At 39.6% G+C, this 25,970-nt stretch overlaps 2 protein-coding genes across 6 annotated transcripts in view; one reads left to right on the top strand and one right to left on the bottom strand.

Moving 5' to 3' along the window:
* SNAP23 (synaptosome associated protein 23) overlaps positions 1-19,014 on the bottom strand; it is a 38,906-nt gene extending 19,892 nt beyond the window's left edge. The window contains exons 1-2 of one of the 5 annotated variants that reach the window (XM_077880792.1): positions 18,876-19,014; positions 17,391-17,585 (exon numbers count right to left, since the gene is read on the bottom strand). The gene's annotated coding sequence lies outside the window, so the exon portion shown is untranslated. Of the gene's footprint in view, positions 1-16,504; positions 16,734-16,761; positions 16,881-16,976; positions 17,001-17,390; positions 17,586-18,875 lie in introns of those variants that run through there. The other 4 variants (XM_077880793.1, XM_077880794.1, XM_077880789.1 and 1 more) reach the window with 4 other exon arrangements.
* Positions 19,015-19,929: 915 nt separating this feature from the next.
* ZNF106 (zinc finger protein 106) overlaps positions 19,930-25,970 on the top strand; it is a 66,206-nt gene continuing 60,165 nt past the window's right edge. The window contains exon 1 of the mRNA XM_077880765.1: positions 19,930-20,073. The gene's annotated coding sequence lies outside the window, so the exon portion shown is untranslated. The remainder of the gene's footprint in view (positions 20,074-25,970) is intronic.

Raw genomic sequence — 25,970 nt, 5'->3', positions numbered from 1 at the left:
CATATAGGTTCAGAGAGAGACGTGAATATAAAACTGACCTCTGTCAAACTAGAAGATTTCAAGGGTTTTAACTTCTAATTATAAAAAAAGAACAGAAAAGAAAAAAAGGCAGATACAGCTGGGAGGTGAATATGAAGAATCAGTCCTGGCATGGCAACAGGTTCATTTTTAGGGACACACCCATTGGTAAACTCCAAGTGCTTCCTAGTACTTCCTTTTTTTTTTCTCTCCTGAAGGGCACACAAGACAAAAAATAGATTATGTAAAGTTCTCCCATGTTTGACAAGCTGATGTCAGGAAACAGCTGCCTAAGACCTCTACTCTGGATTCTTGAGGTTATTCAAAACACAGTTAGAGTACATGGGAATAAGAAAAACAAAGCTGAATTGTAAGGGGGAAGGACAAAGCAACAATACTCCTCAAGCTCTTATTCGCCTTTACTAAACTGCTCGAAAGTATCAGGCAGGGTGCAACTCAGAATTAGCTATAAAAAAAAAAAAAAAAGAATTAGCTATATAGCTTTACTCATATTTATTATCTCCAGAAGTTTTTCTTATGAAGTCAGGAAAAGATTATCCAGAATGTTGTAGTAAAGAGAATTAGAGGTGGGAGAGGGGAAGGAAAAAGGAAACATCATTTGACATACATATCCCATTAAACTTACTGTTCTTAGATATAACCTAATAGATTAAATATCTGTGTCATTTTTTCATGCTCCCAGAACTTAAAATACCATGCTAATTTTTTAGCATAGTATATGCTTCCTTTGAGAGGTAACTGCAAGATTTCCCTCAATGCTTTTATAACATATCTTTTACTATGGGCTTTCTAGAAGCCTCCAAGTTTATCTTAACTTCTTTTTATAAACTCTGGGGGCAGTGGGGAAGAAGAAAGGTTCACTGAGTACTTACTATGTGTCATATATGGTACTAAGTACTTATATATGTCATTATCTTTATTATATCACTTTATACTTGGGGAAACTAAGGCTCAAGTAATTTGCTCAAGGTGTCTGAGTCAGTAAAGAGCAGATTTATTACTCATGTCTAGATCTTCTGGAACCAAAGATAACTCATGGTTTAGAAACTGGTCTCACTGTTGGATGCATCTTCTCTTAACAAATACCAGATGATATAAGAAAAGCTGAAAATTTGAAAATAGACTAAGCATCCTGACAGCTCAATTCAAAATTTAAGATGCCCCCCCCTTTTTAAAGATTTATTTATTTATTTTAGTGTGGGAGGGCAGAGGAAAAGAGAATCTCAAGAAGACTCCCCACTGAGCACAGAGCTGGACATGGGGCTCAATCTCACAACCCTGAGATCATGACCTGAGCTAAAATCGAAAGTCAGACACCTAATCAACTGAATCACCTGGGTGCCCCAAAGATGCTTTCTATAATAAAAACATAAAAACTTCTCAACAGATTCAAAGACAGTTAAATTAAAATTAAAGGAAGAACTGGGGTGACCTGGCTGTCTCAGTCAGTAGAAAATGCAATTCCTGATCTTGGGGTCATGAGTTCAAGCCCCACATTGGGAGAAGAGAATACTTAAAAATAAAATCTTACAAAAAAAAATTAAAGGAAGAACTACAAGGACAAGAGTAATCATGGTTTTCAGCTGTTTTAAAATAATTTAGGGGCAGCCCCAGGGGTGCAGTGGTTTAGTGCTGCCTGCAGCCCGGGGCATGATCCTGGAGACCTGGGATCGAGTCCCACGTCAGGCTCCCTGCATGGAGCCTGCTTCTCCCTCTGCCTCTCTCTCTCTCTGAGTTTCTCATGAATAAACAGATAAAATCTTTTTTTTTTAATTTAGAATCTGATATTATTTAGGGGCCCCTGGCTGGCTCAGTCTGTAGAGCACATAACTCTTGATCTTGGAGTTATGAGTTCAAGTCCGATGTTGGGTATAGAGATTACTTAAATAAACTCAAAAATATGACAAAAAACTGCTTTCCTAGGCAATGAAGCAAATAAATAATTTTTTAAAAGAATATCATGTAGAATCTAAAATTATCTAAATTTAGAAAATGAAACTAATACTACTGGGGAAGAAGGAATGCAAAGAAAAAGGTCTTAGAACTGAATCAAGGGATCCCTGGGTGGCGCAGCGGTTTAGCGCCTGCCTTTGGCCCAGGGCGCGATCCTGGAGACCCGGGATCGAATCCCACATCGGGCTCCTGGTGCATGGAGCCTGCTTCTCCCTCTGCCTGTGTCTCTGCCTCTCTCTCTCTCTCTCTCTCTCTGTGACTATCATAAATAAATTAAAAAAAAAAAAAAAAGAACTGAATCAACAAGCAATCCATGTCTTCCCTGATAAAAATGGAGAGCTACATAAGAAGTAATGAAAGAAACAGCACTTTAAATCACCATCCAGGGGACGCTTAGGTGGCTCAGTGGTTGAGTGTTTGCCTTTTGCTCAGTGCGTGATCCCAGGTCCAGGATCGAGTCCCACATCAGGCTCCCTGTCAGGAGCCTGCTTCTCCCTCTGTCTATGTCTCTGCCTCTCTGTGTCTCTCATGAATGAATGAATAAATCTTTAAAAAAAAATAAAAATAAATCTCCATGAATTCCAGTGTCCTGCCTAGACCAATATAGGAGTGACTTTTTTTTTTAAAGATTTTATTCATTTATTCATGAGAGACACAGAGAGAGAGGCAGAGACACAGGCAGAGGGAGAAGCAGGCTCCATGCAGGGAGCCTGATGCTGGACTCGATCCCGGGACTCCAGGACCACACTCTGGGCCAAAGGCAGGCACTAAACCGCTGAGCCACCCAGGGATCCCGTATAGGAATGATTTTATAAAAATAACTCATTTTATATGGGAAAGCAAAGATTTTGCATAAAATATTTTACTAAGTTAGCTTCGTGACTTATTCTTTCTCATAAAATTAATCCCAATGTAAATTGCTCTACAAGTTACACCCATACTGTTTATTACTGTATGATAAAAATGTATGATTCTCTTTGGTATATTTTGATTAGACTTTCATGGTAATCAATATATTGACAGCAAGTGGGAATTTCTGTTCATAGCAGGCTAGCATAGTGGTAAGTAGCAAGAATTCCAGCGTTCAAATTCTGACCCCAAAATGTATTGGTTGTATGACCTCAGGCAAGTTAGCTAAACCCACTACAACTCAGTTTCTACATTTGTAAAATAGAGATAAGACCTTTTATGAGGATTAAAAGATGATCCATACAAAATGCTTATTATTAATGCCTGATACATGGCCAGTATTCAATTGTCAGCCATTATTTTAAAATTCTTAGGGAAGCAGAAAGAAATAGGTAAAAGAAAAGCAAAACAACAGTGTTAAATATAAGTGATATTAATCTAAATGCTACTAAATATTAATTGTTCTGTTTATAAGGCTAAATACAAATATTAAAGTTGATAATACTATATGAGTTATACATCTGAACTATTTTCTTTTTTTTTTTTTTTTTTTTTTTTTTTTTACATCTGAACTATTTTCATGCCAGCCATGAGTCTGCACATGTCAAGACAGATATTAAACAGGTTTAAATTAAGCCAAGTTTCCGGCTGATAGGTACTTATCTAGACAAATATATATATATATATATATATATATATAGCTTTTTCACGTTTAAAAAATTAAAGACTGCTTAAAATGTTTTGTGTTTTTTTTTTTCCTAAGGCTGAGGAAACACAAAACCACATAAAATGGTGAAGGTCAGTATATGAAGTGAACAAAATAAGACTTAAAAATAATCAAATATTTGCTATAAAGAATACGGATAGAAAAAAGTCTAAAAGGGAATCATTAAAATATAACCAATAACTATGGTGATAGAATTAAGAGTGATTTTTCTTCTCTTCCCAATTGACCAAATAGTTTGCAATGTAGTAATGCTAATTTTAAATTTCATGCATTTATTTTCATCATAATGGGATGGAGCCCTGGTCGGGGGATGTCTCTGTTCAGTGGGGAGTCTGCTTCTTCCTCTCCCTCTGCTCCATGCCCCTTTCCCTCACATATGCCCCCCTCAACTCGTACTCCCTCAATCTCCCCCTCTCTCAAATAAATAAACAAAATCTTAAAAAAAAATAGCTTATGACAACCAAGAAAGCAGATTCATAAGACTGGAGGAAAAAAGACAAGGAATTAATTTTAGATCTTATTTCATAAACATAATTATGAATTCTTAGCCTCTCTTGAGAGGAATCTTCTGTTGGCACATATTCCCAGTAAAAGTTTGTGGGAGTATTTTTATTCATTAACAGATGATCACCATTTCAAACCACAAAGGTATAGAAATAATACAGAACAATTTGTCCTAAAGGTTCTGCTAACAAATGGTTAGAGCAAAGGCCCTTGCTGAAGTTTGGTTGGGAATCATATTTTATTCATGTCAGGTGGCAGAAATGGGTTCTCATGAGTTCTGAATAAGTTCTTAGCACTTTCATGGCAAAATTCTAATAAGGCATGAATAAAAGAGGGTCCCACAAAGAAGCAGAGAACTTAGCTAGAATAGAGAATTTACAACTCCATACCGGAATACAATCAATCTCCCGTCACGGCTCTTCACCTCCAGTATATTCTCTTTCTCCAACCTTCCTACCAATAATCAGGGATTCAAAGACAATGTATGTAATTAGAAGCTATTTAAAAGGTAACATGTAGGATGTGCTTTAAAATAATTCAGAGGTGGGTAAATGGGTGGGAGTACAGAGGAAACAAGATTGATCATGACTGTTGAAGCAGGTGAATAATACATGAAGTGTCATCACGCTACTTTCTCAGCTTTTTATTGTTAATTATTATGAAAGAAATCAACATATACAGAAGTTTTTTTAAGTGGCAAGTAACTTTTTAATAGTCACTACTCACCATTTTGTAAGTCTAAATAGTAAGGAATTAAGAAGAATCACAGCAACAACTATAATACTTACAAACCACTATACATGCAAGGCACTATTTAAAAAAAAATATTTTATTTGAGAGAAGGGGGCGGGGCTCAGAGGGAGATGGACAGAGAGAGAGACTCTTAAGCAGGTTCCATGCCCAGCACAGAGCCAAAATGGGGCTCAATCTTACAACTCTAAGATCATGACCTGAACCAAAACTCAAGAGTCTAATGCTTTTTTTTTTTTTTTTTTTAAGATTTTATCTATCCATGAGAGACACAGAGAGAGGCAGAGATATAGGCAGAGGGAGAAGCAGGCTCCCCAAGGGGAGCCTGATGTGGGACTAGATCCCGGATCCCAGGACCATGACCTGAGCCAAAGACAGATGCTCAACCACTGAGCCACCCAAGCGTCCCAAGAGTTGAATGCTTAAGCAATTGAGCCACCTGGGCATCACCATGCAAGACACTATCCTAAGAAATTTTTTAAAAATACACACACACACACTCATTCATTTAATCCTTAAAATACTCTCTTAATCTGTCCAAGTTGCTACAACAACAAAAAACATAGACTTAGTAATTTATTAACAACAGAAATTTATTTCTCACAGTTCTAGAAGCAGAAGTCTGAGCTCAAGGTGCCAGCATTGGTTAAGTTCTCATCAGGGCCCTCTTGCTGATGCCTTATATGGTGGAAGGGGCTAGGGAGTTCTCTGGACCCTCTTTTATAAGGCACTAATCTCATTCATGAGGACTCCACCTTCATGGCTTAAGCACCTCCCAAAGGTTCCACCTAATAATGCCATCACAGCAGGAATTAGGATTTCAACATAGGAATTTTGGTAGGAAGACACAAACATTCAGACCACAGTAAACACTATTTAATTCCACATTTTACATATATACAAACTAAGGAACAAGGAGGTTAAGCAACTTTTGCAAGGTCACATAGTATAGTCAGGTTCAAACCTCGGTGGACTGATTCAGAGTATGTGCCTTCAATTACAATTACATACGTTAAAAAGAGGAGAGTAGAGAGACACATTATCAAGTCATTCAAATGTGTAGCAGCTTTGCCAAGAAAAGTATATATATGAAATCCCTGCCTTCCCCTTTTCAAGGAGCAAGTCTAACTCCAGTCAGAATTAGAACAGTGGTTCCCAGTCTTGGTTACACATTATAATCACCTAGAGGCCCAAGCCTTAAATCAGAATCTCAGAGGGTGAGAGCCGTTTGATTTTAAACCTTCCCAGTTAACTCCAATGGGCAGCCAAGGTTGAAAACCACTATTTTAGATGAAAGTTGTTTGGTTTTTAATGTATAGCCAAGAGCTAATTGAGGATATCCTACCCCTGCTGTAATTCTGGTACCTAATGGAGGAGAAACATACCATTTAACAATGCAGGACAAGAACAACTTAGCCTTTAATAGGTTAAGCACTGAATTACATGTGACCCAGTAATTCTATTCCCAGGTACATTAGAGAGAAATGAAAACATATGCCCACATAAAAACCTGTACACAAATGTTTAAAGCAGCATTATTGCTAACAGCCAAAAAGCAGAAAATACCCAAATGTCCATACAAGGGAGTACCATTCAGCCATAAAAAGGAATGCTTCATGCTGCAGCATGTATAAGGCTTGGAAGCATTATTCTAATTGATCAAAACCAGATACATAAGACCCTATATTGTATGGTGTCATTTATGTGAAATGTTCAGAATGGGTAAATCCATAGAGACAAAAAGTAGATTAGTGATTGCCAGGGGATGGGGGAAAGGGGGAAAGAGACTGACTACCAATAGTACAAGGTTTGTTTTGGGGATGATGGAAATGTTCTGAAATTAGTAGTAATGGCTACATAGCCTTATGAATATACCAAAAGCCACTAAATTGTATACTTTAAATGGCCAACTTTACATTATGTGAATTATGTCTCAATTTCTAAAAATTGTAGAAAGATTATTTAAAAGAACAGTCAAGAAAAAAAAAAACAGTATGAGTAAGAATGAAAAGGAAGATGAGAAGGAAAACATTAATTTTGTAGCTTTTCCTATGCCAAACAATTTTCTGCCACAGTATAAAATATGTTACAGATTGTTAAAATAAATGATAGTAGCTGTAGAGTAGGCACCACTGAAGTAGAAAACTTGTACTTTATAGTCAATGGATCACTTCCTTTCTTCTCCAAAAAGAAAATCAGTGGTTGGAAAAAGGAGAGACCAACCAGGGATGCCTGGGTGGCTCAGTGGTCTGCCTTCAGCCCAGAGTATGATCCCGGAGTCCCAGGATCGAGTCCCACATCAAGCTCCATGCAGGAAGTCTGCTTTCTCCCTCTGCCTATGTCTCTGCCTCTCTCTCCGTGTCTCTCATAAATAAATAAATAAAATCTTTAAAAAAAAACAAAAAGGATAGAACAACCATGTTAAGAAATACACCCGATGTACTTCTTTATTAAGATCCAAGTACGAGGGGATTTCCGGGTGGCTCAGTGGTTTGGCGCCTGCCTTCGGCCCAGGGCATGATCCTGGAGTCCCGGGATCAAGTCCCATGTTGGGCTCCCTGCATGGAGCCTGCTTCTCCCTCTGCCTGTGTCTCTGCCTCTCTTTCTGTGTCTCTCATGAATAAATAAAATCTTTTAAAAAATATATGTATAGCTTAAAAACTAAAGGCCAAAAATGTAAATGTCCACTCCAGCTTAGATGAGATGGAATGACAAAGTTTAAGAAAATTTTAGAGGATTTTTATTTGCTTTACACAATAATGTACTTTCTACATATTCTTTAAAAGGACTTTTTACTTCTTTTAAGTTTTTATTTTAATTCCAGTCAGCTAACATACAGTGTTAGCTGAGTTTCAGGTATACAACACAGTGATTCAGTACTTCCATAAATCATCTGGTGCTCATCATGACAAATACACTCCCTAATCCCCATCACCTATTTAATCCAAACCCTCTCCCCACTACCAAAAAGTTATAAACATACATTGGTTTGGGGCCCCCGGGTGGTACAGTTGGTTAAGCATCCAGCTTTTGGTTTCGGTTCAGGTCATGATCTCATGGGTGGTAAGATCCAGCTCCACTCTAGGCTCATTGGGGAGCCTGCTTGAAGAGTCTCTCCCTTTGCCCCTCCCCCAACTCGCACACAGGCCCTCAAATAAATAAATAAATACATGTTTTGGGGGGGAAAAAAAGAACAAAAGACCAGGACTTTAAAATTTTTAAATGGAGATCGCTAGGTGGCTCAGCGGTTTAGCGCCTGCCTTTGGCCCAGGGCACAATCCTGGAGTCCCGGGATAGAGTCCCACGTCAGGCTCCCAGCATGGAGCCTGCTTCTCCCTCCTCCTGTGTCTCTGCCTCTCTCTCTCTCTCTGTCTATCATAAATAAATAAATAAATCTTAAATAAATACAATTAAAAAAAATTAAATATTAAAAAAGAAAAAACCTCATACACTGGTTTTGTGGATAGGTTTCAGAATACTCTATTACTCTACAACTTCTGTACAGGACAGTCTATGCAATAGCTATAAGCCTGTGATAATGAAAAACTCTAGAAGATAAAAAATGTTGCAAGCTCCAAATGATACAAGAAATAGTGATATAAGGGGATTCCTGGGTGGATCAGCGGTTTGGTGCCTGCCTTTGGCCTAGGGCATGATCCTGGAGACCCAGGATTGAGTCCCAAATCGGGCTCCTGGTGTGGAGCCTGCTTTTCCCTCTGCCTGTGTCTCTGCCTCTCTCTCTCTATGTCTATCATGAATAAATAAAATCTTAAAAAAAAAAAAAGAAAAAAGAAAAAAAGAAATAGTGATATAAATAGCATTTTTTTTAGCATCCAGGATGTCTGTGGGTATTTCAATTCTCATTTCTATAAAATTATAAAGTTTCTTAACCACTGTTTAGGATAGTAAAATGCTGATTTTAAAAATCCAAACTCTCAATAGATGATGTAATATATACAAGAAAATCCTAAATTATTCCTACTCTTTGGCTTTTTTCTTTCAGCAATCAGATACAAACAAAAATACATTAGTTCCAGTATTGTTTATAACGTTGAAAAATTTTGAAGCAATCTAAATAACCAATGACAGGGGACTTGACTGAATAATTATGGTACAACTACATGATGGAATACTATTCAGCCATTTAAGACTATTTTTGAAGACTATATTCTTTCATATTTAATCTTTTTTTTTTTTTTTTTTTTTTTTATGATAGTCACAGAGAGAGAAAGAGAGAGAGGCAGAGACACAGGCAGAGGGAGAAGCAGGCTCCATGCACCGGGAGCCCGATGTGGGATTTGATCCCGGGTCTCCAGGATCGCACCCTGGGCCAAAGGCAGGCGCCAAACCGCTGCGCCACCCAGGGATCCCTCATATTTAATCTTAATCAAATATATTTAAGTACATAGTTTGAGATGTCAAATAGTTCTACAGCAGTAATGAATAGCAATTCCCCTGCCTCCCCTTGTGCCAAACCAATTCCTGATTCAAGGAGCCAAGAGGCAGAATTTTCAACAGTACTAGCTGTTCCAGTGTTTAACTTCAAATTCCTAAATCATATGTTTATAGTGTTGTTTCTTGATATTTTCTAACTTTGTGGATATCATCCATGAACTTTCTACAATGAAGGTATTTTGCTCTTATACCTCTTCATCTCCTATTTTGTACATTTGTCCTTATAGATTGGTCGGCTAATTAAATTCTTGGGTGGAAATCAGAAGTCCTGAAGCAATAAAGAAATCTGTTTAATTTTGGCTCTCCCAGTCAAATACAGATGACCATAAAATCTGTCCCTCAAATAATACTTTTATTAATTCCAAAGAACCAGGTTCCATGGAACATGACTTGGAAACTACTTACCTACAGAAACTTCTGCTCAATTAATCAGTTATCTGGGAACAAAGTTTCTGCTCAATTTTTTTTTTTTTAAGATTTTATTTATTTATTCATAGAGACACAGAGAGAGAGAGAGAGGCAGAGGCACAGGCAGAGGGAGAAGCAGGCTTCATGCAGGGAGCCCGACGCGGGACTCGATCCAGGGTCCCCAGGATCAAACCCTGGGCTGCAGGCGGCGCTAAACCACTGCACCACCGGGGCTGCCCTCTGCTCAATTCTTATCTCAGAAAATAGTCTCTGAAAAATAAATCTTGGAGATCATCCAGTCCAACTTCTTTATGTTAAGAGAATAAAATGCAGCACTTCTAGCTCTTAGGTTCTTTCCACAATATACAATCTGTTCTGGAGGAGGGGGAGGTGGGAACCGACTTGATGGTAACCGAGGACAAAGCAGTTGTTTGCAGAGTTCTGTGGTCTTAGGAGGGCACACCAGACCAGGACCCACCTGAAGAAGAAAACTAAGGGCAAGGTTGTCAGAAGAGAATGTAGTGAAATCTAGCTATGGTGACTGCCCAGAGACAGCTGAGAGTTCCCTTAATACTTATGGAGATTCAGCAGTCTGTGTAGCCTAAAAGTTTAGCAGAAAGAGATCCTAGTCCCCGAATATCTCCTTCTTAATTCAGTCCACGAACGTTTTTTAAGCATTTAGCTATTAAATAAGGGAACATATTCTGGTATCAGGAAAACTATCCTTTCTTTTTAAATGTATATTTTATTTAGGATATGGAAAATCTTCTCCATTGCATCTAAACATATACAGTTTCCAGGTTTTCAATCTTGCCTCTCTACAATACTAAAGTCTTCCTAGCTTAAGGCTAAGACCATATCAACTAATGTTAAGGCCAGGTTGGGCTGAAAATGATTTGCTTTAATTCTCCTGTAACTAAACTTCCTACTTCTAGATTAGGTGAGATAATTTAATAAATTGTGTTGATTGAGCATAATGTAGTGGCTAATAACATAGACCCTGAGGTCAAACAGACCCTGAGTTCATCCTAGCTCTGATACCTACGCAATTTACCCTAACCTATTCAAGTCTGTTTCCTTGTACATTAGGATAACAGTTCTATCTCCCAATGTAGTCTCACAAATTAATTGATGTATGTGAAGTGTTTAGCCCCCAGTAAAGACTCATGTTATTTATGTTCACTGTCTGTGGTATCTGACTGTTTTGAGAGGCTAATCCAAAAGTTACCGGGTGAACTTAGAATCAGAGCCAAAATACTTTGGATTGTTGGAGTGAATATTTTACTCAAGCAGGGTGAACCTTGCTAGTCATCCCCACCTCACAGCTACATCTCATGTCATAATAGTAGCTCTTTCTTGAAGACTCAAAAGATGAATAATGGAGAATAAACAAAGAAATGAAATAAGGACAATAGAGAACAAAGTAGAAATTCAGACATAGGCCATCACTTTTAGGGTAAAAGAATTTAGTTTTTCTTTAGGAATATGTTTATTACTCTTAGATCTCATTTTTCAAAATAAAGATTGTATTTATTTATTCATGAGAGACACAGAGAGAGGCAGCGACATAAGCAGAGGGAGAAGCAAGCTCCACGCAGAGAGCCCAATGTGGGACTTGATCCTGGTACTCCAGGGTCATGCCCTGAGCTGAAGGCAGATGCGCTCAACCGCTGAGCCACCCAGGTGTCCCTAGATCTCTTTTTAATACGAAACATTAAAAATGTTCACACATAGGGGTGCCTTGGTGGCTCAGTCAGTTAAGCGTCCGACTCTTGATTTCAGCTTGGGTCTTGATCTCAGGTTCGTGAACTCAAGCCCCCAAGTTGGGTTCCATGCTGGGCACGGAGCCTTAAAAAAAAAAAAATGTTCACACATAAAGAAGGAAGGAAGGAGGGGCACCTGGGTGGTTTAGTCAGGTAAGCATCTGCCTTCAGCAGCTTGGGTCATGCTCCTGGGGTCCTGGGTTCAAGCTCTGCATCAGGCTCCCTTCTACCTTTCCCTCTGCTGCTCCCCCTGCTTGTATGCTCTCTTGCTGTCTCTCCCTCTCCATCAAATAAATAAAATAAATACATCTTCTTAAAAAAACAAAAAGAAGGAAGGACAAAAGGAAGGAAGGATGCCCATGGACAAAAAGTACAGGTGTACAATACTCAAAATAGTCTAGGTTACACCAAAAAGAGTCCCTGCTCTGATTAGGAAATTTAATTCTTTCTAAAGTCATTTAGATGGAGCTTTATTTATGTTAAGGTTAGTTTCCTCTTTTTACTTCCTCTCTCGCTTCCTTTCTACTTCCTTCTATGAGAACAATGTTACCATTCTTATAAAACTCAAAAACTATTCAAGTGTAAGAAGTATACCACTGTATCATATCTATTAAATGCCTTGGTTTCAAAGAGTACTGAAGCACATGATTCAAGACAGAAACCATACTGCTAAGAAAATACCACTAAAATCAAGAACCAAAAAGATCAAAATTACACTTCAGTTTTAAAGAAGTACTGTTTATAACTTAATTGCTGAAGTCCAACACCTAGTTTTCAAATCCTGCTCAACCCTGGAATTTCCATAATTCTACTCTAAGTGACCAGAATATAATCCTAGGAAGGTAGATCTACATGTGGTTATAATCAATTATATTAGCACCATCTAAAAGAAAGGCTATGAAAACAGAAAAGAGATGCTCTGTAAGAGTTAAGCAAGAGGCTCAAGAATGCAGCATTCATTCTCCAAGTAGGAGAGACATACAATCTAGCAGACTTAATTAAGTATGGTACATGCCAAGGAAGACATCAAGTGTGAGGCAGGATCAACTAGCAAGGCTTTACCTTGCCTGAATGAAATATTAACCCAAGTCATCCAAGTATTTGGCTCTGATTCCAAATTCACTTAGAACCTTTCTGGTTAGCTTCTCAAACAGTATGATACTAGGAAACAGATACCAGAGATAGAGAACTCAGGTCCCTGGAAAAGAATATTCTCCATGGTAGGTTAATATAGTGGCATTCTTGGGGTGGCTGGGTGGCTCAGTAGGTGACACATTTGATTTTGGCTCAGATCATGATCTCAGGGTCCTGGGATCAAGCCCCATGGCAGGTTCCATCCTCAGCAGGGTCTACTTATCCCTCTCCCTCTGCCCCTCCCCCTGCTCATGCTCCTCTCTCAAATAAAGAAATTAAAAAAAAAAAAAAAAGTGACATTCTTCTTCATACAAAAGGCAATACAGTGTAGTGGTTAAGTGCCCAATACTTGGAGACATGTTTTTAAATCCTGACTGTTGCTTAATTTACTTCTCTGTGCTTCAGGGTTTTTTTCATTAGATGAGAATATAATGTTTATTTTGAGCATTTTAAGGATTGAGTTAATTCATCCTAAGCATTTAAACCTTGGCTGGTATGTAGTGTTCAATCTTTATTGATCTCTACAGCCCGATGGGTTCATAGGTCTCAGATAATCCACAGTATAGCTATTTCCCCTGGAGCTGAAGTGGAAGAGCAAGGTTCTTGTCTCATGGAGTTTCATCTCAGGATGAATCTCTCGGACAAGGGAGACTGAATAAAGTGATAGAGTTTTATTTTTCTTCTTTTTTTTTTCCAGTTTAAAAGCAACATTTATAAATAATGAAAACAAGATACAGTGGATAGCGGCAAGATTTTTCAGCTCCCATGAGCTCTTGTGCAAGAGCAAACAGTGTCTGTTCTGTCCATGCATTGCCCCAATCCAGTTCCAGGAGGTCATGAGAAAAGATATGTGAAGGGGGTGAAAGAAAATCTCGAGAGAAAGAGAGTGTGCAAGGAACATGTGTCCTGAAGAGGACACATTCCACCATCAGGTGTGGAATCCGAAGAACAAAGCAACATCAGTTCAGATTTTAAAACAACACCTTATCCTGTGCTGTCACTCCACAACTAGGCTGTCCACGGGTTTGTGTCCAGCTGTCAGGGGGGCAGAATCACGCACTCCCAGAGTAGAAGCACGTCCACGCTTGGTGAGGCGGGGTGGCGCTCTCCATGCTGAGGGTAAGTCCACAAAGCCCCTGATGATCCCAAAACTCTGTCCCTTGTTGCTGTACCCCTGCCACCTCTGACGGGGCTGCTATCATCGCCTGGGAAGCACTGGCTCCTAAGGCTGATCTGTGGCTGCTTAATGAGGGTTTTATTTAGGAGATTTCAGTGGAATACCATCTAAAGAGGAATTATAATTTTTATGATTCCTATCTATTTCTATTATAATTTTTCATAATTGCTAAACATCTCTTGTGATTTTGAGAATCGAAATCCAAGCATGATCAACCCTAAAAAAATTGTGATTTTAGACTATCAAAAAAGTGTCACAATGTAAGACCTCAGTAATCATGCCAGAATATATTATATATGCATACAGAGTGGGCAGGGTGGCTTTAAAAGGCAGACACAGAAGACAGGTTTTGAAGGGCTTGTATTCTCTACCAAGAAGTTTGGATTTTATTTTATAAGTCTAAGAGGCCATCTAAAGGTAAACTCAATTGTCAAAGCATTGTTCAAATAAATTTAAATCCAAGTTACAGATCTCACAAAAATCAAGACAATGGGAGGATTCCACAGAAATATACTTATCAGTGATTTAAATATATTAGTAGCAATACAACCTAAAATGGAATCAAAATCAAAATGTCAGTGAATTTAAATGAGTGCAAACGGAACACCACCTCCACCACTAATATTACAAAAGGAACAGTACATGCTGTTTCCTGGCTCTACAATCCACTTCCTCCAGTTGTTGGAGGCACTGGATCCATCTGTTTCAAGTCTCTATCCACAACAAAGAAAAGACCAGTCTTTGTCATCTGGTCTTCTCTCAATCTACAGAACCGGAATCCAAATACAGCACTAGAATAAAAAAGTTCAGCACTACTGAAAGCAAGCAACATCATATATTATAAACACTAAAAAATACATAACACTAAGAACAAACACAACTAAAAAAACAGACTTCCAGAATGCTTTAAGACAGGAACCAAAGCAAGTGAGAAAAAGCACCTTAATTCAGAAGGGAAAAAAAAGGCAGCTGATTTCACAAAAATGTCGGAAGAGCAAACATCCTCTTTTTCCCTTTTGCTATTCTAATCTACTTTCATCTGGTGAAACAAGATAAGTAAGTTTGCTAGAATCATGTCACAATAGTGAATGCCACCACTGAGTTCTTAGAATTTTGAAGTCCACTAGCCTAGTCCAATCTTCACTTTATTTCAAAAATGAGTAGGTTAGTTCCAAAGCAGTATTTTCCAGAGTGCAGAGCAAGAACACTAGATCATTTCAGCTGTTACGTAAGCAATAGTTATTTAAGTTACATATTTACTATAATGCATACTAGAAAAAGGTATACATAAAAACCATGACTTCACAGGTTATCACTATGGAAGAAGGTAGTGTTGAAAACAAATCTATTAAAAACATGAAACAAAATAACACAATCTTCTAAAAGGCAAAATTTATGATGGTGGTATGGTTCACGAGGAGTGAAATACTGACAGCTGTCCCATGAACCACAGGGCCTGTTTTTTGTTTGTTTGCTTGCTTCCTTCCTTCCTTCTTGGCTTAAGGTTGTGTTCTGAATGATTAGAAGTGATGCGACCTTCAGTTAAGTGATCCTATTACTATGCTAAAGCTCATTTAAAATAAAAGCAACAAACACTAAGATGCATACAGAAATACTACTGTTTAAAGGAAAGAGTGCCATACTGTTAATAATGGTACAATAAGGCATTGCTATCCTGGAACTAGAATAACAGCAATTTTGTATATACCACAAGCACCTAACAAAACAAAACAGCCTAGTAATAAGATAAATATTTGAGCTGTAGGCTGTTATATGACCATTCTATTTACTTTCACATGACCTGTCAAAAAAAAAAAAAAAAAAAGCATGATAATGTGAACAGAGGTGTTCTTCCTAATACTTGCTAATATTTATATGAAGGTGTCTTTCTCATTATCTCTTGCCAAAGGCACGAATGACAGCTGACCCTTAGATGCATTAGGCATCAACTGTGATGGGGGAAGAACATTAGTTTTTTCGAAATCTTAACTATGAACTATTTTAAGTTTACGTCTCAAAGTATTCTAGCTAATGATGTGCCATGAATTTTCCAGGCTAGGCAAGAACGCCGGAGAACCATTTCTATTTGGTCGTATCTGCTGTATTTTTTACTGGCACATCTGAAAGCCAGTCTTAAGGACATAAAGGCAGAGGGAGTAATACTGCTCTCAGCTCTTGAAATACCTGTTACTGAGAAGCTACGTTATTTCACACGGCTGAGGGAATGCTGTCAGAAGCTGCCAGTATCCAAACACCCCTCCTCAGTTGCCCCCTGCTCCCTGAAGATGACTAGCACAAGGCAAAAATGATACTCCCTTTTCATCTCCTTTTCCCAACTTTGATGCCTTTCGGTTTCCTCTACCCTTACCTACCTTTCCTAAAATGGTGGTGACTAAAGATGAAAAAAAAGGATGCGATGAAACAGCACTTTCCAGGACATCCCGCCCCTCCCCCCCCCCCCAACAACTCCAGCCTGGAATCGTAAAATCCAGTGTTCCAGGGATCCTTCGTGCGTCTACAGTAAAGCCGCGAATCCGGATGGACTTTCCTCGAGAGCACGGACTCTGCGATGCCACGCACCTCAGACACCTCCAAACTCTAGCTCAGAGTCATTCGATCACTGTGGTCACATACAATTAATCCCGACCACAGCAACACTGCAGGGGTGGGGGAGTGGGAGTTTACCTCCGCTAGGTTTTGAGGCGGGGTTCAACCAACCACCATCCTGCCGCCCTTCCTCCGCCGGCCCCGCGGTGGTTTCCTGGCAGCGCGGGTCCTTGCTTCGGGCCCGACCTGTCCAGTCCGGGCCAGAGCACCCCCCACCCTCCCCTTTAGACCGACCGCACCAAGTTTTAAACCGTCACGGGAATCCCCTTGCTTCTTGGGACTGGATCCCGATCTCCAACCGGGTTGCTCCCTCAACCCCCCTCCCGAAGGCTCACCAAGCAGTTCCGGCCACTCCTCTCGCGCGGCAGCGGCTCGGACACCCCCCGGACGGGACCTGGACCTGCGTCCTCCCGGCGCCTGCGCGCGCCTGGCCCGCGCGCATGCGCACTGCCTCGGCCGCGCGGGCGCGGACACCGCTGGCGCCGGAGCCAATCACCGTCTGAGGGGTTTACATCTCCCTGCCACGCAGGCGGGGAGCCTGGGGACTCACCCGTTAGCCGGATAATTCGGATCCCTCCCGAAGTGCAACAAACATTTGTTAAGGGTAAACCGTTTACTGGAAGAAAAGAAGGCGAAAAGAACGCCTTCCCTGCCTTCCGGGGCCTTTCGATCTGTCTAGATTGGAGATCGACATGGAAACAAATGATAGTGCATAGAATACAGTGCGTGGCATTGGAAACGTCCGAGGCGGGCTTGGCGCACAATGAAAGAAGAGCCTTATTCTTAGGGATGTTTGGAAGGGTTCCCAGAGGAAGTGACTTTTCAATCAGGAAGGCTAAGTAGTTCTCCCAGAAGTCTGGGGTGGAGGGCCACAGTTTTTTCCAACCCGTGGGAACAGCGTGTGCCATTAAGAACATAGCGCCTTCGGTAAATTCCTCGTAGTTCATCCTAGTTAGAGGCTTACAGCTCATTGTGTATCTCCGGGTGAAGTGGAGAATAAGCTTTAAATAGTCAAGTCGGCAATGGGTCCGATCTTGGAAGGTTTTGCACTTTTGGACTAGTGAGCCTGGACTTTATGCTATGACCTCAGAGAGCCATTGAAGGATTTTTAAACAGGTTCAGGAACACTTCTAGGCGCCTCAAAGACTAGAGCACAATGCTGGAAATTTTAAAAAAAAGTATTTCAGAGGAGAAATAATGGTTTTGGGAGAGAGAGAAGATACCTCCTCAATTATAAGAGGAAGTAGGTGTTTTATGTTTAGTAACAGGAAGTTAAAGAAGTTCTCATCTGATGACCTCTGTTTTCTCTATGAAGTAGGAGATGATGTCATCTAATAGAAAAGAAGTTGGGAGGTTTTTTTGTTTTTTTTTTTTTTGAGATTTTATTTATTTACTCATGAGTGACACAGATAGAGAGGGAAAGACAAAGGCAGAGGGAGAAGCAGGTTCCATGCCGGGAGCCCAGTGTGGGACTCCATCCCAGGACTCCAGGATCATGCCCTGGGCCAAAGGCAGATGCTCAACCGCTGAGCCACCCAGGTGCCCCTGGAGTTAGGAGTTTTAAGGCAAGTGGAGAGTTTTGAAATATTGTTACAGAAGTGATAGAACAAGTTGACCTTGAACAAGTAGTCGGACTGTTAAGCAGTGTCAAGGGCCTGTATAAGATTGGTAAAAGTGAACTCTCCAGCTTCTAACCTCCTGTGTGACTTACTAAAGCAGCAGTCACTTCTTCCACTTCTGGGCAGAAGTGGACAAAATGTATGGTTGAGTTTATTTATGGTTGGGATAATGCTATGGTTCTCAACCAGAGGCATCTTGGCCTTTGAAGATGACAGGGATTGGAGTGGGGGATGTAAAGGATGTAACGTAAAGGCATGTAAAGGACATGAAGGTGGGAGATACTATAGGCATCTAGTGTCCAGGGATCCTGTTAAGCACCCTACAATGCACAGGACAGCACAAGAATTATCTCCAAATAGCACCTGGGTGGCTCAGTTGGTTAAGTGTCCAATTCCTGATTTCAGCTCAGGTCATGATCTCAGGGTTTTGAGATCCAGCCCCACATTGGGCTCTGTGCTGGGCTTGGAGCCTGCTTAAGATTCTCTCTCCCTCTTCCCCTCTTCACCTCTAAAAAAAGTTATCTCCAAAGTATCAATAGTGCCAAGGTTAAGAAGCCTTGACCTAGGGGTACCCAGGTGGGTCAGTCAGTTGGGTGTCCTATTCTTGGTTTCACCTCAGGTTGTGATTTTGGGATTATGGTGTCAAACACTGGGCTCCACACTCAGCTAGGAGTCTGCTTCTCTCCCTCTGTCACACCCTGCCCTCCCTTCACCCCCTGCTCTCTGTCTTTGTCTCTCTCTCAAATGAATAGAATAAATCTTTAAAAAAAGAGAAAGAAAGAAAGAAAGAAAGAAAGAAAGAAAGAAAGAAAGAAAGAATCTATGATTACCTTGATGCTCACCAATGGCTCATCTTACTCTTCTACAAGCTTTTCCTTGGACTATAGCCCTGAACTTTTAGGGTAAAGTAGTCCTTCCATTGCATACTTTTGAAGGAGAGTAGAATGAGCATGTACCTGAGACCTTGAGTGTTTCAAGGACTTGTGATGTCACAAATACAGAATTGGAATAGTTCTTCAGTCCTCTAGATACAAATCTGGACTTCTACATAGTTGAAGGGAGGTGCTTGCTTTGGTTTTAGGTATTGAAGATCTTGTTAAACACAGACATTGTTAGAACTTCAATAATATAGGAGTAACGCTTCACACCATTATTAATCTTAATGTAACTTGATTTATCTGATTAGCTGTAGTTACTAAAATAGGATCATGAGAGAATGAATATGGGCTACATTTAATAAAGGAAATAAATATGGTAAGTATTAATAAAAATATCATCATAGGTATTCATGGATTTTTTTTGCTTTATGACAGGCACCCATTCATAGATAGGCACTTGACCTGCATTATGTCATTTAATCCTAGCAACCCCCTGAGAGATACCATTATCCCAATTTTAACTGTGCAGAAACTGAGATTCCAAGAAAACTTGTAATTTGCCCAAAGTCATAAATTAGTAGAAGCTAGGTCAAGATTTGAACTCATATCTGTCTGCCCTCAAGCTCTTAGACCTTCCATTAAACATCAGTAAGTTTTACAAGGCAGGAGTGGTTGGAAATTTAGCTTAAACAATTGCCACTGCATAAAGGGAATGCTGGTGATTTAGGAAGAGAGTAGAAGCAACAGGGAGGCCCAGAAAGAGCAAAACGAATGAAAAAAGAACTAAGGAGGCTGGTCACAGGTGCGTTCAGGGCTGCAGAGTAACTTCTGCAAGCCGACCTGCCTTTGATCTTTCTTTTCCAGTAAAGTCTCTTTACCCTGTGTCCGTTGTTCACTCTTGTGTGTTCAAATAAAGCTAGATTATTGAGAAAGGCGGACTGCAAAGAGGAAAAAAAAAAAAAAGGAGCGTGACGGCGGCGGTGTGCGCCTGCGCGCTGGCGGCGGCGGCGGCGGCGGCGGCGGCGGCGGTGGTGCCCGGGGGGGAGGGGGCCCGGAGTGGGCCGCCGGACCCAAAACTGAGAGGGGCCTAGGGGACCTCCCTCGCTGGGACCTTGGCGGCCCGATGGAGTAAGAGGGGTCGGCTGTGAGTGTGAGTATCGAGGCGCCGGGCTGCGTTGGGGCGTATGGGAACGGCGGGGTCCTGGTGGTCTGCCCCTAAGGTTTCGGGCTGCAGGACGCGCGGCCGGGCTTGTGCTCCTGCAGGCTGCGGCGCCTCTGCGCCCGGGTCCTCCCCGCTCCCTGAGCCCGCGCGTTTTACAGGCAGACGGTGCTTCTGGCTTCGGGGTACAGATTCTCGCGGGGGCGTTCCGGCTCTGCTTCTAGTCCCAGCAGGAAACGCGCTTGCAAGAACCTTGACCTTTAGGGGAGGCCGCCGACCTCTTTCGGCCCCCGGTTCCGCAGGGATCTCATAGGTCTAGGTGCTTAGAGGCCTACGGGTCACAGGCCAGGGACACCTTTCGACCTCTAGTGACTGACAGCCTCCGTTCTTTTGCCTCCTTCCGTCTTCTCTCCGGGTGGGATGCGTCTTAATAATAGCTACTAATTATGGAGCGCTTACTGTGTGTCAGCTTAATGTTTAGCCCGAATCTCGGTGCGTAATTACGGGGAGGAAATGCTTTGCACCCCACTCCCCCTTGAGTCTGCTCAGTTTAATCATCCTTGAGACTCAGAGTAAACCATTTTATTGGGAAGTTTGAGATTTCCATGGCTTTTAGAAACTTGCGACTGCCGTTCTACCTAAGGGAGGTTCTCTTACCTAGCAAATAGGTGCTTTATCCACCAGAATGGTTTATATCGAATTTACTCAAGCCGAAAGAACTTTTGCACACTAAGAGCCCTTGCTATTCTAAACCCCAAGGGAAATCCTAAACTTGTTTAAATCCCTGTTCTCCAGTTTAGTTGTGAATGAAACAATGGAGGATAATATTTTGATTCAGTTAGGACTTATTTGGCATCTGCTACATATGTGCCAAATACACTGAGGTTTGTCACAAAAATTGATGAGATACCGTAATGGAAAGTGTTGTTTTGTTTTGTTTGAAGCATATTTCAGATTAGGTCACTAAAAGTTTGATGTCAATTTGCTCAAGCTAACCTAGCTAGAGTAAGTGGTGAAATTCATATCTGCCAAGGCTCATCTTTTTCCAGACACACCAAGTTAAATATTCTAAGCATTTTTGAGAAGCAACTACCTAACAGTTTTAGTTTTTAGAATTAACTTTTCAGTCTAGAAAATGGTAGGTGCCTTTAAAGGTACTAGCTAGTTTTTGAAGAAAACTTCAACATGACTTGGAAGGTGGTAAGAAGGTGTGAAGGAATCTGATGGAGTTAGTTCAGAAAGAATTGCTTTGATTGAAAGGAAGATACTTAAAAAGGAAAAACTGGAAATGGTTTGGAAATTATTTATCTAGGTTAGAGCACAGCACATGTAATCTACTATAGAAGAGGCTCTTGTACAAGGAATAGTGGTAGGTGCTAGCTGGCTTGGTTCTGGCACCAGGAATGGCTCTGTGAGAAATATACATATTGTGTATTTTGTGATTGGAATATCTTAGTGGGAAGTTTAAGATTAATTTGTGTATCCAGTGTATAAGAACACATAGGCAGAGAATTTGAATATGAATATCCCAGTTGCACACTCAGCATGCTAACTCTCTAATTGAAACCTTAGAGTCAGTTGGGTTTTTTTCCTCTTAGAATCTAATCTGAAAGAGACTACCAAGAAATGAGAGTTCCTAGGAGTTGACCAGTAGAGGACTGGTTAAATAAATTATGCATTTGTTAGAATGAGCCAGCTCCCTCTGTGTGCTAATACTGAGTAATAACCAACATATATTAAGTGAAAAAAAAGTGCAAAAGAGGTTTTGTTTTGCAATCTTTTTTTTTTTTAAGTTTATGTATTTGCGTATATATGTATAGAATATCTCTGGAAGAATATGTAAGAAACTGGTAACAGTGACTGGAGGTGCATGTGGCTGGGAAACAAGGGGAAGTGAATAATTTTCTGTATAAGTTTTTAAGAATTTTTTTATGAAACCTTTAAGCATCCAGAAAAAGGGAGGAAATATTATTTTTTGGTATTTTTTGAAATATTGAATCCATGTAAATTGATCATTTTAAAATCTGTTGTTACATTGCTGTATTTGCTTTTATTCCTGACATCTCTAAATAACTTTAATATACGGCTCTAATAAAAAGAGAATTTCCTGCTTAACCTGTTAACATAATCACACTAAACAACTAATTCTTCCATATTATATAATACCCCGTGTTTCTTAAAATTTCTCCATATTGGGGGCGCCTGGCTGACTCAGTCAGAGGAGCATGTGACTCTTGATCTCAGGGGTTGTGAGTTTGAGCCCTATGTTGGGTGTAGAGATTACCAAAAAAATTTTTTAATTTCCCCAAATTGTCCTTCCCCACCCCCCTTCTGTTTTGGATCTTATTTACAATTAAAGTCTATGCATTGTATTTGGCTGTTATGTCTCAAAATCTTTTAAAATCTAAAAGTTACGGCAGCCCGGATGGCTCAGCGGCTTAGTGCTGCCTTCAGCCCTGGGCCTGATCCTGAAGACCCGGGATTGAGTCCCACGTTAGGCTCCCTGCACGGAGCCTGCTTCTCCCTTTGCCTGTGTCTCTGCCTCTCGGTCTCTCATGAATAAATAAATAAATAAAAATCTTTAAATAAATAAACAAACAAATAAAATCTAGAAGTCACCTTTTTTTCTCCCTTTCTCTTTTTTTCATCCTGACTTGTTGAAAAGACCTGGTCAATTGTCTGAATTTATCTGATTGATTTCTAGTGATATTCCTTAGGTGGTTACTGCTAAACTGGAAAGTACAGGTAAACACTTAATTGGATTCAGGTTAAACACTTTGGGGACGGTAATAGCTTAAGCTATGTACTCTTGTTTTTCCCCTATTAATGATGCTGTGATTAGTTAGTGGGTTCAATGGTAAATCTGAGTTTTTCATTGTAAAATTGTATTTCTTCCCTTAAAACCAGATGTAAGCCCTTTTGTGTTTTTAAAATTTAAAACTAGTGTTACCAATTCAAAATATAAATAATTACCTTTAAAAAGACAAAGCTTACTGGAAAATATTGCTGCTCCTTTTTTTTTTTTTTTTTTTTTTAATTTTGTTTAGACATTGAGTGAGTGAGCTTGAGCAGGGGAGGGGCGGAGGAAGAGGGAGAGAAATCCCCAGCCGCCCTATGAGGCTCCATCCCACAGCAATGCAATCATGACCAAAGGGAAATCAAGAATCTGGACACTTAACCAACTGAGCCACCCAGGCACTCCATGTTACTGCCTTTTTTTTTTTTTCCCTTAAATTAGAGAGAGCATGGGATTGGGGTGGGGGAGGCAGAGGCAGAGGATCCTAAGCAGGCTCCTTGCTCAGAGCCCCCTATGCAGGGCTCCATCTCAGAATCCTGAATTCATGACCTGAGCTGGAATCAAGAGTCCAGTGCTTAACCAGCTGAGCCACTCAGGTGCCCCATGCTGTTGCTTTTTAAAACAATCCCTGATAACTAGGTGTAGTATCTCATTTTATAGAAGAGGAATTTGAAATTCAGAGATTAAAATTTACTCAAGGTAATAGACTTAAGTATTTTTATTTACTTCCAAGTTCATGCTTTGCCACCATATTTTATAAACTATGAACTGGTATATAAATGTAAAATTGTTATTACTCCTAGTAGTTATGCTACTTGTCCCTTATATCCTTTTGGACAAGTAATCAGTATCTAATGATATTAAACATTTTGGAGTGTCATTAAATGGGGATAGATCTCTGAATGTTTTAGTCTATAATGAACCATTTTGAAATTTCAAAATACTGCATGCATGTCAAAATTCTTGATGATTTCTGGAGTTCCAAAAAAGTTCTATACATGGAAGCATTATGCAGTCTTGGTTGTTGCGCCTAAAGTCTTTGAGGTTTATAAAAATATGAGTTAAAAAATAAAAAAAATAGTATATGTGTATTATTGTTTTAATTTTTTGAAAAGTACAAAAAGAACTGTAGTGAAAACCTGCACACCTTCAGTTTTTTCCCCACAGGCAGTAACTGTTACCAGTTTCTTGGGTATCCCACTAGAGATACCCTGCATGTTTATGTGTATGCCATTAGTATAAATTTTGACATTCTTATATAGAAGTATTTTAGTAGCATAACCTAAAATAATATTGTTAAAGGTTATACTCCAGCTTTTATTGTTTATATTCCAAATGTCTTTGCTAACTTGTATTCATTCATTCAACAGTATTGAGTACCTATTCTATATTAGATGATGTGGCAACTCATAGGAATAAAATGATGAACAAGACAGGTGTTCCTGCTAGCTGTCAATGAGCTTACCTCCTAATGGGAGAAGTAGTCATTAAGCAAATAATTATACTAATAACTATAGCAAAGATTCACTACCTGCTTTGTGCCAAATGCTTTATGTGGATTTTTTATTTATTCCTCATTCCTTTTTTATTTATTCCCTATGATATTGATACTAATAATACTTTTATTTTATGGATGCACAGAAATATTAAATTACTTGGTCAAGATTGCACACAACTAGTAAGTGATAGAGCCAGGTTTCAAACATAAACAGTCTGGCTATAGAGATCTTGCTGTCTTCTTTAATGCAGTGGTTTTTAATGAGTTTGAGATTATCGCCTAGGGAGGTGTGGAAATTTGTGGGATGTTCTTTGATTTCAAAAATCATTGAGAGGATGACACTGACTTTAGTGGATGGAAATCAGGGTTGTTAGACATCTTGCAACGTAAAGGACATCCCTACCCTATACGGTAAAAAATTGTTACACATTTTGCATCACTTTCAAATGTCCCAGAAGATGTTCATGTAGGTAAAAAAATCTGTTTATGATCTTATGGCCTAGAACCAATTTGTTTTACATGTTAATTCTGATTTTTTGTTTTTGTTTTTGCATCAAGCACAGTTACTGTGTACATAAAGAGATTGTGCTTTCTTTATTTTAGAAAGTTTATAAAAGTTGGCCCCTATTTTGGAAAATCATACCACAGACAGCAGTGTGCTATTCCTGGTATTTTTATCAAAATATAACGTGCCTATATCAGTCTATATTTGCAGTTGTCACATTCATAGTCTTACATTATTTAATCTAGTCATGCCCAAACATTTATATTTTGAAATATATACTATTTTCTGATAAATTACTTTTCTGTTTTAGTTAAACATTATTTTGATACTTTAAATTTTACTTGTGTAAGTTACATTAGGTCTGAATTTCATTTCATTAAGGATAGGAGATATTACAAAATATTTATAATAAAGGTATACATATCTTGAAAGAATGTGTGGTGACAGTTGGGGAAGCTGGTTGATGAGCACACTGAGGAGTGTTATAAGAATCCCTCATATTTATGTATGAATGAAAATTCTTGTAATGTTTTAGAAAAAAAGACTCTGGGTCTGATATGGTTGAGAATTGCTATTCTGTTCCAGCATTAGAAATAGTCAGAGTTGTGATAAGTGTTATGAAGAAAGTATATGATTTTAGGAGAGAAGTGTATTTGAGGGAATATGGCCTAATCTGAGAGATCAAGGAACACTTCCCCAGGTAGCTGACATTTGGACTGAGATTTATTTGAAGGATGAGTAGTTAACAAGATGGAAAGGAATTAAAAGCATTCTAGGAAGAGGGACCAACATATGAAAGGGGGGAGAAGGAACATGATAGATGGAAAGAACTGGGAATACTATTTTTGTCTGGTGTATAGAGATCTAGAGGAAAAGTAGCTCAAACCTAGTACTTAGTAGCAAGGGTCCTATCAAGCGGGCTTTGTTAAATATTTTGGTTTTTATTTTAAGTAATGGGATACATTGAAGGGCTTTTAAATGTCAGGGACTGAGGCATAAAACATAGGAGTGTATGGGCTTGGTTTTTTCAATGTATGGTTGAGGGAATCATAGAAGTGTATGTTTAGGTGAAGGTGAAATTGAAGTAA

This window comes from Canis aureus, chromosome 32, assembly GCF_053574225.1.
Source record: "Canis aureus isolate CA01 chromosome 32, VMU_Caureus_v.1.0, whole genome shotgun sequence".
Taxonomy (NCBI): domain Eukaryota; kingdom Metazoa; phylum Chordata; class Mammalia; order Carnivora; family Canidae; genus Canis; species Canis aureus.
This window is presented reverse-complemented; position numbering and strand designations above follow the sequence as displayed.